The sequence below is a fragment of the Pristiophorus japonicus genome, chromosome 9 (assembly GCF_044704955.1).
Source record: "Pristiophorus japonicus isolate sPriJap1 chromosome 9, sPriJap1.hap1, whole genome shotgun sequence".
NCBI classification, from domain to species: Eukaryota; Metazoa; Chordata; class Chondrichthyes; family Pristiophoridae; genus Pristiophorus; species Pristiophorus japonicus.
Genome location: NC_091985.1, coordinates 187,021,022 through 187,038,066, shown reverse-complemented (window position 1 = coordinate 187,038,066; position 17,045 = coordinate 187,021,022). Strand labels below are relative to the sequence as shown.

General features: G+C 44.4%; 1 long non-coding RNA gene across 1 annotated transcript; it reads left to right on the top strand.

The window, feature by feature from the left end:
- The first annotated feature begins 1,016 nt into the window (after positions 1-1,016).
- LOC139272786 (uncharacterized) lies at positions 1,017-16,612 on the top strand. The gene is made up of 3 exons (XR_011594965.1): positions 1,017-1,231; positions 8,287-8,374; positions 15,080-16,612. It is a non-coding gene; the product is annotated as an uncharacterized lncRNA (long non-coding RNA).
- The last annotated feature ends 433 nt before the right edge of the window (positions 16,613-17,045 follow it).

Below are 17,045 nucleotides of genomic sequence, written 5' to 3'. Positions count from 1 at the left end.
GAAGACAGAACCAAGGAATTTGTCTAACTGGTTTGCCATTTCTTTGTTCCCCATTCTAAATTCACCTGAATCTGACTGCAAGGGACCTACGTTTGTGTTCACTAATCTTTTTCTCTTCACATATATTTAGAAGCTTTTTCAGTCAGTTTTTATGTTCCCAGCAAACTTCCTCTCATACTGTATGTTCCCCCTCCTAACTAAACCCTTTGTCCTCCTCTGCTGTTTTACAAAATTCTCCCAGTCCTCAGGTTTGCTGCTTTTTCTGGCTAATTTATATGCCTCTTCCTTGGATTTAACACTATCCTTAATTTCCCTTGTTAGCCACGGTTAGAAAATAGGTGCAGGAGCAGGCCATTCAGCCCTTCTAGCCTGCACCGCCATTCAATGAGTTCATGGCTGAACATGAAACTTCAGTACCCCCTTCCTGCTTTCTCGCCATAACCCTTGATCCCCCGAGTAGTAAGGACTTCATCTAACTCCCTTTTGAATATAGAAACATAGAAAATAGGTATAGAAACATAGCCACCTACCCATTTAATTTTTATTCCAGACAGGGATGTACAATTGTTGAAGTTCATCCATGTGATCTTTACATGTTTGCCATTGCCTATCCACCATCAACCCTTAAGTATCATTTGCCAGTCTATTCTAGCCAATTCACATCTCATACCATCGAAGTTACTTGTCCTTAATTTCAGGACCCCTTATTGTGGAGAAATCAAATATTCCACACATGGTGTTTGAAACAAGCTGATTTATTTAATATTTATACAGAACATCAATCTCCAGCGCAGGTACAAGGGTTATGAAGAGCAGCAGAAACAAAGTCTAAATACCAGAATGAACATGGTTCAGTGCCCAATGCAATCCCAGTAAACCCTTTTCCATTCACTGACGCGGCCTTTCGCATTTACCCAGCATTCCCCGCGGGGGAGAATGTGCTGAGCCCAGATTACAGGGACCCAGTGCGCAGGCGTAGGACCAGGCTGTTTGGGGCATGCGCGGTGCGTGTAATGGCGGAGCGGACACGGTCAAAAATGTGCTGCGCAAAAGGACGCATTTTCACCTGTACGGAGAGGAGTAAGGGACCAGCGGGGAGCCGGGGAGGCTTCATAAACAACTGGTGCCCGCCGGAAGCCCGGAATAATAACCGGAATATCGGCGACTGCAGCCTCGAGGCTTTCTCCAGGTCACAGGCCCAGGGTAACTGCGACCATCTTTGTATAGGAAGGCAAGTTCAGCGCTCCACCATCTTGAATCAGTGAACAGCAAAGCGCATGCGCGGCCATCTTGGTGCAGGAGCAGCGTCAGTGTCTGTTTCCAACCGGTCCTCCTGCATAAAGCAACAACTTAATTATTTTATTCTCACTCAACACCTCGGATTTCTCACCATCTCTCCTAAAGGCGCTGCTTACGATTTACGTCCCAGACAATTGTAACTGGAAAGCCCCAGAGCTGCTCACTCCCAGGGTTAGAATCCCCATGTACAGTCCCAGGTTGAGAATCCCCACGTACAGTCCCAGGGTTGTTATCTCATAAGAAATAGGAGCAGGAGAAGGCCATTTGGCCCCTGGAGCCTGCTCCGCCATTGAATAACATCATGGATGATCTGATCATGGACTCAGCTCCACTTCCATGCCCGCTTCCCATCACTCTTTACTCTATTATCGCTCAAAAGTCTGTCTATCCCCACCTTAAATATATTCAATGACCCAGCCTCCACAGCTCTCTTAGGCAGAGAATTCCATAGATTTACAACCCTCTGAGCGAAGAAATTTCTTCTCATCTCATGGATGATCTGAGACTATGCCCCCTAGTTTTAGTTTACCCGATGAATGGAAATATCCTCTCTGCATCCACCTTTTCGAGCCCCCTTGTTATCATATGTTTCAACAAAATCACCTCTGATTCTTCTGAACTCCAATGTGTATAGCCCCAACCTACTCAACCTATCTTCATAAGACAACCACTTCATCTTCGGAATCAAACTCTGAACAGCCTCCAATGCAAGTATATCCCTGCTGAAATAAGGAGATCAAAGCTGTGCGCAGTACTCCAGATGTGGCCTCACCAATACCCTGTACAGCTGCAGCAGAAATTTTCTGTGTTTATACTCTATCCCCCTTCCAATAAAGGCCAACATTCCATTTGCCTTCCAGATTACTTGCTGTACCTGCATACTAATTTTTTGTGTTTTATGCACAAGGACCCCCAGGTCTCTCTGTACTGTAGCACTTAGCAATTTTCCTCCATTTAAATTAAAATTAGTTTTTCTATTATTTCTGCCAAAGTGCATAACCTCACATTTTCCCACATTATACTACATTTGCCAAATTTTTGCCCACTCATTTAGCCTGTCTATATCCCTTTGAAGATATTTTGTGTCCTCAGAATTTGCTTTTCCCACCCATCTTTGTATCATCAGCAAACTTGGCTACATTAAACTCTGTCCTTTCATCCAAGTCATTAATATAGATTGTAAATAGTTGAAAACCCAGCACCGATCCCTGTGGCACCCCACTAGTCACTGTTTGCCAACCGGAAAATGACCCATTTATCCCGACTCTCTATTTTCTGTTATTTAACCATGCTAATATACTGCCCTCAACCCCGTGAGCTTTTATCTTGTGCAGTAACCTCTTATGTGGCACCTTATCAAATGCCTTCTGGGAATCCAAATACATCTCATCCACTGGTTCCCCTTATCCACCTTGCTCGTTACATCCTCAAAGAACTCCAGCAAATTTGTCAAACGTGATTCCCCTTTCATAAAGCCATGCTGACTCTGCTTGATTGAATCATGCTTTGCTAAATGTCCCGCTACTGTTTCCTTAATAATGGCCATCCTAGACTGGGTGATGTGGAATGAGAAAGGACTAATTAGCAATCTTGTTGTACCAGGCCCCTTGGGAAAGAGTGACCCATAATATGGTAGAATTCTTTATTAAGATGGAGAGTGACACAGTTAATTCAGAGACTAGGATCCTGAACTTAAGGAAAGGTAACTTTGATGCTATGAGACGTGAATTGGCTAGAATAGACTGGCAAATGATACTTAAAGGGTTGATGGTGGATAGGCAATGGCAAATATTTAAAGATCACATGGATGAACCTCAATAATTGCACATCCCTGTCTGGAGTAAAAATAAAACGGGGTAGGTGGCTTAACGGTGGCTAACAAGGGAAATTAAGAATAGTGTTAAATTCAAGGAAGAGGCATATAAATTGGCCAGAAAAAGCAGCAAACCTGAGGACTGAGAGAATTTTATAATTCAGCAGAGGACGATAAAGGGTTTAATTCGGAGGGTGAAAATAGGGTATGAGAGGAAGCTTGCTGGGAACATAAAAAGACTGAAAAAGCTTTTATTGATATGTGAAGAGAAAAAGATTAGTGAAGACAAATGTAGGTTCCTTGCAGTCAGATTCAGGTGAATTTATAATGGGGGACAAAGAAATGGCGGACCAGTTGAACAAATACTTTGGTTCTGTCTTCACGAAGGAAGACACAAATAACCTTCCGGAAATACTAGGGGACCAAGGGTCCAGTGAGAATGAGGAACTGAAGGAAATCCTTATTAGGCAGGAAATTATGTTAGGGAAGTTGATGTGATTGAAGGCCAATAAATCCCCGTGGCCTGATAGTCTGCATCCCAGAGTACTTAAGGAAGTGGCCCGAGAAATAGTGTATGCATTGGTGATCATTTTCCAACAATCTATCGACTCTGCATCAGTTCCTATGGACTGGAGGGTAGCTAATGTAACACCACTTTTTAAGAAAGGAGGGAGAGAGAAAACAGGTAATTATAGACCGGTTCGCCTGACATCAGCAGTAGGGAAAATGTTGGAATCAATTATTAAAGATGAAATAGCAGCGCATTTGGAAAGCAGTGACGGGATCGGTTCAAGTCAGCATGGATTTCTGAAAGGGAAATCATGCTTGACAAATATTCCAGAATTTTTTGAGGATCTTACTAGTAGAGTGGACAAGGGAGAACCAGTGGATGTGGTGTATTTGGACTTTCAAGAGGCTTTTGACAAGGTCCCACACAAGAGATTGGTGTGCAAAATTAAGGCACGTGGTATTGGGGAATGTACTGATATGGATAGAGAACTAGTTGGCAGACAGGAAACAGAGAGTTGGGATGAACGGGCCATTTTTAGAATGGCATGCAGTGACTAGTGGGGTGCCACAGGGCTCAGTGCTTGGACCCCAGCTATTTACAATATACATTAATGATTTGGATGCAGGAATTGAGTGTAATATCTCCAAGTTTGCAGACAACACTGAGCTGGGTGGCGCTGTAAGGAGGTTGCTAAGAGGCTGCAGGGTGACTTGGACAGGTTAGGCGAGTGGGCAAAAGCATGGCAGATGCAGTATAATGTGGAAACATGTAAGGTTATCCACTTTGTTGGCAAAAACACGATGGCAGAATATTATCTGAATGGCGGCAGATTAGGAAAAGGGGAGGTGCAACGAGACCTGGTGTCATGGTACGTCAGTCATTGAAAGTTGGCATGCAGGTACAGCAGGCGGTGAAGAAGGCAAATGATATGTTGGCCTTCATAGCTAGGGGATTTGAGTATAGGAGCAGGGTGGTCTTACTGCAGTTGTACAGGGCCTGAGTGAGGCCTCATCTGGAATATTGTGTTCAGTTTTGGTCTCCTAATCTGAGGAAGGGCATTCTTGTTATTGAGGGAGTGCAGTAAAGCTTCAACAGGCTAATTCCTGGGATGGCAGGACTGACATATGTGGAGAGACTGGATCGACTGAGCCTGTATTCACTGGAGTTTAGAAGGATGAGAGGGGATCTTATAGAAACATATAAAATTCTGATGGGACTGGACAGGTTAGATGCAGGAATAATGTTCTCGTTATTGGGGCAGTCCAGAAGTAGGGAACATAGTTGAATGATAAGGGGTAAGCCATTTAGGACTGAGATGAGGAGAAACTTCTTCACTCAGAGTTGTTAATCTGTAGAATTCTCTACCTCAGAAAGTTAGTTGATGCCAGTTCGTTGGATATGTCCAAGAGGGAGTTAGATATAGCCCTTACGGCTAAAGGGATCAAGGGGTATGGAGTGAAAGCAGGAAAGGGGTACTGAGGTGAATGATCAGCCATGATTTTATTGAATGGTGGTACAGGCTCGAAGGGCCGAATGGCTTACTCCTGCACCTATTTTCTATGTTTCTATGTTTGTCAAGCCCCCTCATAATCTTATACATTTCGATAAGATCACCTCTCATTCTTCTGAATTCCAATGAGTAGAGGCTCAACCTACTCAACCTATCCTCATAAGTCAACCCCCTCATTTCCGAAATCAATCAGTGAACTTTCTCTGAGCTGCCTCCAAAGCAAGTATATCCTTTCATAAATGTGGAAACCAAAACTGCACGCAGTATTCCAGGTGTAGCCTCACGAATACTCTGGAAAGCTGGAGGAAGACTTCCCTCCTTTAATACTCCATCCCCTTTGCAATAAAGGCCTTCCTGATCAATTGCTGTACCTGCACACTATGCTTTTGTGTTTCATGCACTAGTACCCCCAGGTCCCGCTGTAATGCAGCACTTTGCAATGTTTCTCCATTTAAATAATGACTTGCTCTTTGATTTTTTTCTGCCAAAGAGCATGACTTCACTCTTTCCAACATTATATCCATCTACCAAATTTTTGGTTACTCACTTCGCCTATTGCAGAGTTTTTGTGTACTCCTCACACATTGCTTTTCCTCCCATCTTTGTATCGTCACCAAACTTGGCTACGTTACACTCAGTCCCTTCTTCCAAATCGTTAATATGGGTTGTAAATTGTTAGGGTCCTAACACTGATACCTGCAGCACCCCACTCATTACTGAGTGCCAACAAGAGAATGAACCATTTATCCCGACTCTCTATTTTCTGTTAGTGAGCCAAACCTCTATCCATGCTAATATCTTGCCCCCAACCCAGTGAGCTTTTATCTTGTGCAATAACCTTTTATGTGGCACCTTGTCAAATGCCTTCTGGAAGTCCAAATACAACACATCTACTGCTTTTTGTCTGCCTCCTTTTTTAAATAGGGGCGTCACATTTGCGGTTGGTTCCTTGACATATTGGTCTAGAAAATCATCCCTAATACACTCCAGGAAATCCTCCTCCACCGCATTGCTACCAGTTTGGTTAGCCCAATCAATATGTAGATTAAAGTCACCCATGATAACTGCTGTACCTTTATTGCACGCATCCCTAATTTCTTGTTTTGATGCTGTCCCCAACCTCACTACTACTGTTTGGTGATCGTTACATGACTCCCACTAGCGTTTTCTGCCATTTGGTAATCCGTAGCTCCACCCATACCGATTCCACATCATCCAAGCTAATGTCCTTCCTTACTATTGCGTTAATTTCCTCCTTAACCAGCAATGCCACCCACCTCCTTTTCCTTTCTGTTTATCCTTCCTGAATGTTGAATACCCCTGGATGTTGAGTTGCCAGCCTTGGTCACCCTGGAGCCACATCTCTGTGATGTCATTGACATCATATCCGTTAACAGCTATCTGCGCAGTTAATTCGTCCACCTTATGACGAATATTCCTCGCATTGAGGCACAGAACCTTCAGGCTTGTCTTTTTAACACATTTTGTCCCTTTTAGAATTTTGCTGTAATGTAGCCCTTTTTGCTTTTTGCCTTGTGTTTCTCTGCCCTCCACTTTTACTTTTCTTCTTTCTATCTTTTGCTTCTGCCACCATTCTACTTCCCCCTGTATCCCTGCATATCGCCCCGTATCCCTGCATAGCGTCCCATCCCCCTGCCATATTAGTTTAACTCCTCCCCAACAGCACTCGCAAACATTCCCCCTAGGACATTGGTTGCGATCCTGCCCAGGTGCAGACCATCCGCTTTGTACTGGTCCCACCTCCCCCAGAACTGGTTCGAATGTCCCAGGAATTTAAATCCCTTCCTTCTGCACCACTCCTCAAGCCACGTATTCATCTGAGCTATCCTGCGATTCCTACTCTGACGAGCACGTGTCACTGGTAGCAATCCTGAGATGACTACCTTTGAGGTACTACTTTTTAATTTACCTCCTGGCTCCCTAAATTCGTCTTGTGGGACCTCATCCCATTTTTTACCTATATCGTTGGTACCTACATGCACCACGACAACTGGCTGTTCATCTTCCCTCTTCAAAATGTCCTGCATCCGCTCCGAGACAACCTTGACCCTTGCACCAGGGAGGCAACATACCAAACTGGAGTCTCGATTGCGGCTGCAGAAACGTCAATCTATTCCCCTTACAATAGAATCCCCTACCACTACAGCCTTCCCACTCTTTTTCCTGCCCTCCTCTGCAGCAGAGCCACCCATGATGCCATGAACCTGGCTGGTGCTGCTCTCCCCTGGTGAGTCATCCCCCTCAACAGTACCCAAAACGGTGTATCTGTTTTGCAGGGGGATGACCGCAGGGGACCCTTGCACTACCTTCCGTCCACTGCTCTTCCTGTTGGTCACCCATCCCCTATCTGGCTGTGTACCTTCTACCTGCGGTGTGGCCAACTACTAAATGTGCTATTCACGTCATCCTCAGCATCGTGGATGCTCCAGAGTAAATCCACCCGCAGCTCCAGTGCCGCAATGTGGTCCATCAGGTGCTGCAGGCGGATACACATGTAGTCGTCAGGGACACTGGGAGCGTCCCTGACTTCCCACATAGCGCAGAAGGAGCATGACATGTGTCCGAGCTCTCCTGCCATCGCAAGGTGGGTGCAAAGAGGATGTTTCCACTGATGGGGGAGACTAGAACTAGAGGGCATGATCATAGAATAAGTGGGGAGGTCAGGGGTAGTTGGGGACTGTGTGTAAGGGGCAGAGTGGAGCAGGAACTAGTTCCGGAACATGGAGAGAGTGGGGGAAGGGAGAGACCATTCTCGGACTGTGTGTGGTAACAGAGAAAGTAAATCACCTCACTGTTTCAAATCATTGCTGCTTTCTTTCCACAAATCAGCAGTGAATGTCCCTGATTCAGTTCCAATCTCACCGTGTCTGTTGTTCTTGGACAGAGAGCAGTGGAAACACAGCCTGGCAGTGAGGATGTGGGGAGTTTCACAAAGTGCATCTATTGCAGGCACTGGGAGAGGAGTGTGGGAGAAGATATTTTAAAGACGGGTTATATTGTTTCGGTGAGCTGAGTTCTCCAGAACCGTGTCGCCGGTGATCGAGAGATACATTGTCACTCCCTCAGTTACATCATATTCTCCCCCGCATCCATATCTTATAACTAATAATGTTCTTGTATTATTATTCTCAGAGCAAAATTCTTTAACCAGCCAGAACAAATATGATCTTTCCTCCACCGGAACACAAGGAACAGTGCAGACAGCTCCTCCTCACACACAGTAAGTACATTATCACTCACAGAGCGCAGAGACACAGAACTGGCCTCAATCCTATTATCACAGGCAGCAGAAGCTGTCAGTCCCACGGTGATCCGAAGTGGCAGAGTTACATTATGAATCTTACAGCCACATGGAGCAGTAGAATCAGATGCTATTTCACCATTGAAACAGATCACGCTGACACGTACGTTAAACACCCACACTCACTTGCCAGACACTGATAGGTACTGATGGTACCCCACAGTCACTTACGGGAAACTGACAGGTACAGATTACACCCCCCACTCACATGCCAGTAACTGACAGGTACAGATTAAAGCCACACTCACATACCAGACACTGACGGGTACAGATTATACCCACACTCACATACCAGAAATTGACAGGTACAGATTATACCCCACCCTCACATACCAGAGACTGACAGGTACAGATTATACACACACTCACATACTAGAAACTGACAGGTACAGATTATACCCCACACTCACATACCAGAGACTGACAGGTACAGATTATACACACACTCACATACCAGAGACTGACAGGTACAGATTATACACACACTCACATACTAGAAACTGACAGGTACAGATTATACCCCACACTCAGATACCAGACACTGACAGGTACAGATTATACCCACACTCACATACCAGAAACTGGCAGGTACAGATTATACCCCACACTCACATACCATTGACTGATAGATGAATACATGGCTTGAGCAGTGGTGCAGCAGGGAGGGATTCAAATTCCTGGGGCATTGGAACCGGTTCTGGGGGAGGTGGGACCAGTACAAACCAGACGGTCTGCACCTGGGCAGGACTGGAACCAATGTCCAAGGGGGAGTGTTTGCTAGTGCTGTTGGGGATGCATTAAACTAATATGGCAGGGGGATGGGAACCAATGCAGGGAGACAGAGGGAAACAAAATGGAGAAAAAGCAAAAGACAGAAAGGAGATGAGTAAAAGTGGAGGGCAGAGAAACCCAAGGCAAAAAACAAAAAGGGCCACTGTACAGCAAAATTCTAAAGGGTCAAAGTGTAATAAAAAGGCAAGCATGAAAGCTCGGTGCCTCAATGCAAGGAGTATTCGGAACCCAGGAGAGTGCTCTGAGCTAGTTAGAGTGGGTGAGAGCTCAGATGAACAGGACCCCAAGAAAGAATGCAAAAGGCAGGAGGCAACAGAGCAGAGTAGCACTGGGGTAAGTGTAAACCACAAGGTGATAGGAAGGGACAATATGTATGAATATAAAGGGGCTGCAGGAGGGGTCAAAACTAAAAATCATGGTTTAAAAACTAGTATTAAAACACTCTACCTAAACGCACGCAGCATTCGAAATAAAGTAAATGAGTTGACGGCACAAATCATTACAAATGGGTATGATTTGGTGGCCATCACAGAAACGAGGTTGCAGGGTGGCCATGACTGGGAATTGAACATACAGGGGTATCTGACAATTTGGAAAGATAGACAAGAAGGGAAAGGAGGTGGGGTAGCTCTGTTAATAAAGGAAGATCTCAGGACAGTTGTGAGAGACGATATTGGCTCTAATGAACAAAATGTTGAATCATTGTGGGTGGAGATTAGAGATATTAAGGGGAAAAAGTCACTGGTGGGCGTAGTTTATAGGCCCACAAATAATAACTTCAATATGGGGCGGGCAATAATCAAGGGAATAATGGAGGCATGTGAAAAAGGAACGGCAGTAATCATGGGGGATTTTAACCTACATATCGATTGGTCAAATCAAATCGCACAGGGTAGACTTGAGGAGGAATTCATAGAATGCATACGGGATTGTTTCTTAGAACAATATGTTACAGAACCTACAAGGGAGCAAGCTATCTTAGCTTGTGTAATGAGACAGGAATAATAAACGATCTCCTAGTAAAAGATCCTCTCGGAATGAATGATCACTGTATGGTTGAATTTGTAATACAGATTGAGGGTGAGGAAGTAGTGCCTCAAACGAGCGTACTATGCTTAACCAAAGGGGACTACAGTGGGATGAGGGCAGAGTTGGCTAAAGTAGACTGGAAACACAGACTAAACAGTGGCACAATTGAGGAACAGTGGAGGACTTTTAAGGAGCTCTTTCAAAGTGCTCAACAAAAATATATTCCAGTGAAAAAGAAGGGTGGTAAGAGAAGGGCTAACCAGCCATGGATAACCAAGGAAATAAAGAAGAGTATCAAATTAAAAACCAATGCGTATAAGGTGGCCAAGGTTAGTGGGAAACTAGAAGATTGGGAAAATTTTAAACGACAGCAAAGAATGACTAAGAAAGCAATAAAGAAAGGAAAGATAGATTACGAAAGTAAACTTGCGCAAAACATAAAAACAGATAGTAAAAGCTTTTACCGATATATAAAACGGAAAAGAGTGACTAAAGTAAATGTTGGTCCCTTAGAAGATGAGAAGGGGGATTTAATAATGGGAAATGTGGAAATGGCTGAGACCGTAAACAATTATTTTGCTTCGGTCTTCACAGTGGAAGACACAAAAACCATGCCAAAATTTGCTGGTCACGGGAATGTGGGAAGGGAGGACCTTGAGACAATCACTATCACTAGGGGGGGATAGTGCTGGACAGGCTAATGGGACTCAAGGTAGACAAGTCCCCTGGTCCTGATGCAATGCATCCCAGAGTATTAAAAGAGATGGCGGAAGTTATAGCAGATGCATTCATTATAATCTACCAAAATTCTCTGGACTCTGGGGAGGTACCAGCGGATTGGAAAGCAGCTAATGTAACACCTCTGTTTAAAAAAGGGGGCAGACAAAAGGAAGGTAATTATAGGCCAGTTAGTTTAACATCTGTAGTGGGGAAAATGCTTGAAGCTATCATTAAGGAAGAAATAGCAGGACATCGAGATAGGAATAGTGCAATCAAGCAGACGCAACATGGATTCATGAAGGGGAAATCATGTTTAACTAATTTACTGGAATTCTTTGAGGATATAACGAGCATGGTGGATAGAGGTGCACCGATGGATGTGATGTATTTAGATTTCCAAAAGGCATTCGATAAGATGCCACACAAAAGGTTACTGCAGAAGATAAAGGTACGCGGAGTCAGAGGAAATGTATTAGCATGAATAGAGAATTGGCTGGCTAACAGAAAGCAGAGAATCGGGATAAATGGGTCCTTTTCGGGTTGGATATCGGTGGTTAGTGGTGTGCCACAGGGATCAGTGCTGGGACCACAACAGTTTACAATATACATAGCTGACCTGGAAGAGGGGAGAGAATGTAGTGTAACAAAATTTGCAGATGACCGCAAAGATTAGTGGGAAACCGGGTTGTGTAGAGGACACAGAGGCTGAAAAGAGATTTAGATAGGTTACATTGTACATTAATGATTTCGACGAGGGGATTAAATGTAGTATCTCCAAATTTGCGGATGACACTAAGTTGGGTGGCAGTGTGAGCTGCGAGGAGGATCTATGAGGCTGCAGAGTGACTTGGATAGGTTAGGTGAGTGGGCAAATGCATGGCAGATGAAGTATAATGTGGATAAATGTGAGGTCATCCACTTTGGTGGTAAAAACGGAGAGACAGACTATTATCTGAATGGTGACAGATTCGGAAAAGGGGAGGTGCAAAGAGACCTGGGTGTCATGGTACATCAGTCATTGAAGGTTGGCATGCAGGTGCAGCAGGCGGTTAAGAAAGCAAATGGCATGTTGGCCTTCATAGCGAGGGGATTTGAGTACAGGGGCAGGGAGGTGTTGCTACAGTTGTACAGGGCTTTGGTGAGGCCACACCTGGAGTATTGTGTACAGTTTTGGTCTCCTAACTTGAGGAAGGACATTCTTGCTATTGAGGGAGTGCAGCGAAGGTTCACCAGACTGATTCCGGGATGGCGGGACTGACATATCAAGAAAGACTGGATCAACTGGGCTTGTATTCACTGGAGTTCAGAAGAATGAGGGGACCTCATAGAAACGTTTAAAATTCTGATGGGTTTAGACAGGTTAGATGCAGGAAGAATGTTCCCAATGTTGGGGAAGTCCAGAACCAGGGGTCACAGTCTAAGGATAAGGGGTAAGCCATTTAGGACCGAGATGAGGAGAAACTTCTTCACCCAGAGTGGTGAACCTGTGGAATTCTCTACCACAGAAAGTTGTTGAAGCCAATTCACTAAATATATTCAAAAAGGAGTTAGATTAAGTCCTTACTACTAGGGGGATCAAGGGGTATGGCGAGAAAGCAGGAATGGGGTACTGAAGTTGCATGTTCAGCCATGAACTCATTGAATGGCGGTGCAGGCTCGAAGGACCGAATGGCCTACTCCTGCACATATTTTCTATGTTTCTATGTTTCTATCCAACTTCTATTATTAAGGACGCAGTAGTGGGACATTTGGAGTAGCACAATTCAATCAAGCAGAGTCAGCTTTTGAAAGGGAAATTATGTTTAACAAATTTGCTGGAGTACTTTGAGGTTGTAACGAGCAGGGTGGATAAGGGGGAACCAGTGGATGGGGTGTGTTTGGATTATTTCCAGAAGGCATTCATAAGGTGCCACGTAAAACATTACTGCACAAGATAAAAGTTCACGAGGTTGGGGATAATATATAGCATGGATAGAGGATTGGCTAACTAACAGAAAACAGAGAGTCAGGATAAATGGGTCATTTTCCGGTTGGCAAACAGTGACTAGTGGGGTACCGCAGGGATTGGTGTTAAGTCTTCAACTATTTACAATCTATATTAATGACTTGGATGAAGGGACTGAGTGTAATGTAGCCAAGTTTGCTGATGATACAAAGATGGGTGGGAAAGCAAACTGAGGAGGACACAAAAAATCTGCAAAGGGATATAGAAAGGCTAAGTGAATGGGCAAAAATTTGGCAGATGGAGTATAATGTGGAAAATGTGAGGTTATCCACTTTGGCAGAAGTAATAGAAAGCAAGTTAATTTAAATGGAGAAAAATTGCAAAGTGCTGCAGTGCAGAGGGATCTGGGCGTTGTTGTGCATGAAACACAAAAAGTTTGTATGCAGGTACAGCAAGTGATCAGGAAGGCAAATGGAATGTTGGCCTTTATTGCAAGGGGAATAGAGTATAAAAGCAGGGAAGTCTTGCTACAACTTTACAGGCTATTGGTGAGACCATGCCTGGAGTACTGCGTACAGTTTTGGTTTCCGTATTTGAGAAAGGATATACTTACATTGGAGGCTGTTGAGAGAAGATTCACTAGGTTGATTCCGGAGATGAGGGGGTTAATTTATGAGGATAGGTTGAGTAGATTGGGCCTATACACAATGGAGAAGAATGAGAGGTGATCTTTTTGAAACTTATAAGATAATGAGGGGGCTCGACAAGGTGGATGTAGAGAGAATATTTCCACTCATAGGGGAAAATAAAACTAGGGGACATAGTCTTAGAATAAAGGGCCGCCCATTAGAAACTGAGATGTGGAGATATTTCTTCTCTCAGAGCGTTGTAAATCTATGGAATTCTCTGCTCCAGAGAGCTGTGGAGGCTGGGTCATTCAATACATTTTATGGTGGAGCTAGACAGATTTTTGAGCGATAACGGAGTAAAGTGTTATGGGGAGCGGGAAGGGAAGTGGAGCTGAGCCCATGATGCAATCAGCCATGATCTTATTGAATGGGGGAGCAGGCCCGAGGGGTCAAATGGCCTACTCCTGCTCCTATTACTTATCTTATGTTAACTGAACCCAGCCAGAGTCAGCACCCCCTGGGATTGAGTGAGAGGGAGGGAAGTCCGTGAGTGTAGAACTGAACCCAGCCAGAGTCAGCACCTTCAGGGGAGGGGAACCAGTGAGTGTAGAACTGAATCCAGCCAGAGTCAGCACCTTCAGGGGAGGGGAACCAGTGAGTGCAGAACTGAACCCAGCCAGAGTTAGCACTTTCAGGGGAAGAAAGTCAGTAAGTGTAGAACTGAACCCAGCCAGACTCTTAACACAAGCAGATTGTTAGTTTATTTTACTTGTATACAAGGGGAGTGTGCCCTTGACAAAGGCTCGGGTTACCAACTCCGCAATCCACAGAAATTGGAGCATATTTATACACCCAAGTAAATGAGTCCCATCGAATCACATGTAATGGTTCCTCTTTTTTGTAATAGTGCAGAGTCTGCAAGATTCAACTGTCTCTCTCTATAGCAATGTAATTAATTACCTCATCAGTGTTACCCAATGGATACTTGTCTTTGCTATCCTTTCCTTATTTGGGCTAACCTTTTCCTTGCCCCCTGTACACTCCAGTGTCCAGTTTTTGGTTATCATATCCTCATTGTGGTTATAATTAAACAGAAAAGACAGATGACCTCAGTTGCTGCAAGGTATCGCAACCCGTGGTTTCAACTGCTGACAGCTTGTTTGGTATAGTTGCTGAAGTAAGCTCTAATTCTTAGGTTGACCAAATATAATGTCCCAGCAAGCCTTGCAATCTATGGTTGCTCCTTTTTCTATCTTTCCACAGGAACCAGTGAGTGTAGAACTGAACCCAGCCAGGGTTGGTGATGATAATTGGGAGCGGAGGACAAGCTGTCTTCAGACGTGCAATGTGAATGAATTTCAGGACAGGGACGGGGAAGAGAGAATGGGGCAGGGATTTACTGCTTTGGAGGAACAAGAGAGGAAAGAATGTTCCATACAGTTTAAATTTGTCCGTTGTGAATTACTGTCCTTTACTTGCAGTAATGATTTTTGTAAATTCCTTTTCCAGGTTGTTCGAAGGGCAGGATTTGCAGACGGGAAACTCAAACCAAACATCATGTCAAGATCTGTCAGAATCACTCGATTCATCAGGACCTGAATATCATCGGCCTTTGAATGTGGAAGGAGAAATGTTTGTTTGTTCTGTCTGTGGGAACAGATTTCAAACATCAGTGTGACTGGAAAAGCACCGAGACACACACACCCGAGTGAGTGTGTTCCAGTACACTGACTGTGGAAAGAGCTTTAACCAGTGACACAGCCGAAAAAATATCGCAGCATTGACAGCGGGGAGAAACCATACACGCGTTCTGTGTGTGGAAGAGGCTTCAATTGATCTTCCAACCTGGAGAGACACAAGGACACCTGCAACATGGAGAAACCGTGGGGATTGTGGGAAGGGATTCAGTTCCCTGTCTGAGCTGGAAGTTCATCGATGCAATCACACTGGGGAGAGGCCGTTCACCTTCTCTGACTGTGGGAAGGGATTCACTGTCTCATCCACCCTGCTGACACACCAGCGAGTTCACACTGGGGAGAGGCCATTCACCTGCTCCGAGTGTGGGAAGGGATTCACTCAGTCATCCCACCTGCTGGAACACCAGCGAGTTCACACTGGGGAGAGGCCGTTCATCTGCTCAGAATGTAGGAAGGGATTCACGCAGTCATCCCACCTGCTGAGACACCAGCGAGTTCACAAGTGACTGCAGGGTTTGGATTCTGCTGTTGTCCCAGACTGAATCGAGTCCATTCTGACAGTTGGGCTTTCTTTCTGCTGATATTGATTCCCCCTATAACTGGGCTGGAGTTTAATATTCTGGATATTTGACCAATTAATCAATGGGAAAATGCTCAGATTAAAAAATAATGCTGATTGTTTTTGCATCCATTACTTCACCCTTTAAAAAAACATAAGAAATAGGAGCAGGAGTAGGCCATTAGCCACGCGAACCTGCTCTGCCATTTAATAAGATCATGGCTGATCTGATCTTGGGCACAGCTCCACTTTCCTGCCTGCTCACCATAACCCTTCACTCCGTTATCGCTGAAAAATCTGGCCAACTCCACCTTATATATATTCAATGGCCCAGCCTCCACAGCTCTCTGGGGTGGAGAATTCCAGATTTACGACCCTCAAAGTAGAAATTTCTCCTCATCTCAGTTCTAAATCCCATATTCTTAAACTATGCCCCTCGTTCTAGATTCCACCACGAGTGGAAATATCCTCTCTGCATCTACCTAGTCGAGTTCCCTCAGTATCATATGTTTCAAGTAAATCACCTCTCATTCTTTTGAACTCCAATGAGTATAGGATCAACCTGCTCAACCTATTCCCATATGTCAACCCCTTCATCTCAGGAATCAAACTAGTGAAGCTTCTCTGAACTGTCTCCAATGCAAGTATATCCCTCCTTAAATAAGGAGACCTAAACTGTACACAATACTTTAAGTGTAGTCTCACAAATACACTGTACAGTTGTAGTAGGACTTCCCTGCTTTTATACATGATCCCCCTTGCAATAAAGTCCAACATTTCTATTGACTTTATAATTACTTGCTGTAACTGCACGCTAACTTTTTGTGTTTCACACACAAGGGCAATCGGGTCCCTCTGTACTGCAGCATTTTGTAATAGCTCTCCATTTAAATAATAAATTGTATTTTTATTTTTCCTGCCAGTGTGGATAACCTCACACTTTCCCACATTATACTCAATCTGCCAAATATTAGCCCACTCACTGAGCCTGTCTACATCTATTTGCAGATTCTTTGTGTCCTCCTCCAATTTGCTTTCCCATCAGCTTTGTATCATCAGCAAACTTGGCTACATTACACTCAGTCCCTTCATCCAAGTCATTAATATAGATTGTAAATAGTTGAGGCCGATCCCCGCGACACCCCACTAGTCACTGTTTGCCAATCGGAAAATTACCCATTTATCCCGACTCTCTTCTGTTAGTTAGCCCACCCTCTAT